Below are 312 nucleotides of genomic sequence, written 5' to 3'. Positions count from 1 at the left end.
AGCAAGTATACTTAAGTAAAGTTCAAGTATATTTTTAAGTATACTTTATGTAGTAAGTATACAAATATCAGAATATCTCAGAATACATGAATATCTGAACATACAAAACATCAAAAGAACAGGGTATCTGCTTGTAAACAAAAACATTTTATTCTAGCTTCATGCATTCTTTTTTTAAACACGAATGTGTATAAGTCAAGTATACTTAAATGTCATTAATAGTAAATTTCTGATAAGTACATAAAAAGTAGACTAAAAGTATACTTTCCTATTTTTAGTTTAAAAGAAGTATACTAATAGCACACTTGAATA

The sequence above is a fragment of the Sinocyclocheilus anshuiensis genome, unplaced genomic scaffold (assembly GCF_001515605.1).
Source record: "Sinocyclocheilus anshuiensis isolate Anshui unplaced genomic scaffold, SAMN03320099.WGS_v1.1 scaffold543, whole genome shotgun sequence".
NCBI lineage: Eukaryota > Metazoa > Chordata > Actinopteri > Cypriniformes > Cyprinidae > Sinocyclocheilus > Sinocyclocheilus anshuiensis.
The sequence above is the reverse complement of the archived record's forward strand: the minus strand, read 5'-3'. Positions refer to the sequence as shown.